Source organism: Gavialis gangeticus, unplaced genomic scaffold (assembly GCF_001723915.1).
Source record: "Gavialis gangeticus isolate Ggan-Ray unplaced genomic scaffold, GavGan_comp1, whole genome shotgun sequence".
In the NCBI taxonomy this organism is placed as follows: Eukaryota; Metazoa; Chordata; order Crocodylia; family Gavialidae; genus Gavialis; species Gavialis gangeticus.
In genome coordinates this window covers 94,101,891-94,102,535 of record NW_017729025.1, presented here as the reverse complement: position 1 = coordinate 94,102,535, position 645 = coordinate 94,101,891, and the positions used below count along the sequence as shown (strand labels likewise).

At 59.4% G+C, this 645-nt stretch overlaps 1 protein-coding gene across 1 annotated transcript in view; it reads left to right on the top strand.

Annotated features, from left to right (window-relative positions):
- Nucleotides 1-129: 129 nt before the first annotated feature.
- Nucleotides 130-645, top strand: part of TMEM229B (transmembrane protein 229B) — a 114,701-nt gene continuing 114,185 nt past the window's right edge. Inside the window, exon 1 of the mRNA XM_019519181.1 lies at nucleotides 130-228. The gene's annotated coding sequence lies outside the window, so the exon portion shown is untranslated. The remainder of the gene's footprint in view (nucleotides 229-645) is intronic.

Below are 645 nucleotides of genomic sequence, written 5' to 3'. Positions count from 1 at the left end.
CGGCGGGCGGCGCGCCAGGCGGGGGGTGCGGGGACCCCGGCCCCGCCCGGCGCGGGCCCCGGGGGTGCAGGGAAAGATGCTGTCCGGGTCCGCATCGCAGCACGTTTCGTTTGGGGGCAGAGGGGCCCACAAAGGAGGGCTGGAGACCCCTAGAGCAGAGGGCAAAGGGCGCCTGGGGCTTGATGCTCTTCCAGAGCAACAGGAATCCACCAGGGGAAACCCGGGGAGGTCAGACCAGGAACTCACTTGGTAATACCTCCGGATGGCTTTTAATAGATGTTTCAAAAGGGTTGTTTGGGTTTTGTTTTTTTCCCCTGCTTCTGCCCCTGTTTGGGAGGAGAGTGCAGCTGGCGGTGCTGCCTGTCCTGCAGACAGGTTCCCTTCGACTGGGTCCCTGGCGCCCGGATTTCACAAGCTGCCCACGGATGTTTGGAAGAGCTGGGATCTGGGGAAGGTGGTATCCCACGGCCTGGTCTGACCTGACGTGTTAGAGCAAGGGAGTCCTTGGCAGGGGTTCACATTTTTCCTTCCTTGGCTGGGTTTGGCCCACCAGACCTGGTTTATGTGGGAGGTAAGGGATAGTGATTGTTTTCCTAGGTGCTTCTGTGGCGCATAGATTGAATCTAGATGGTGAAATCGCATAAA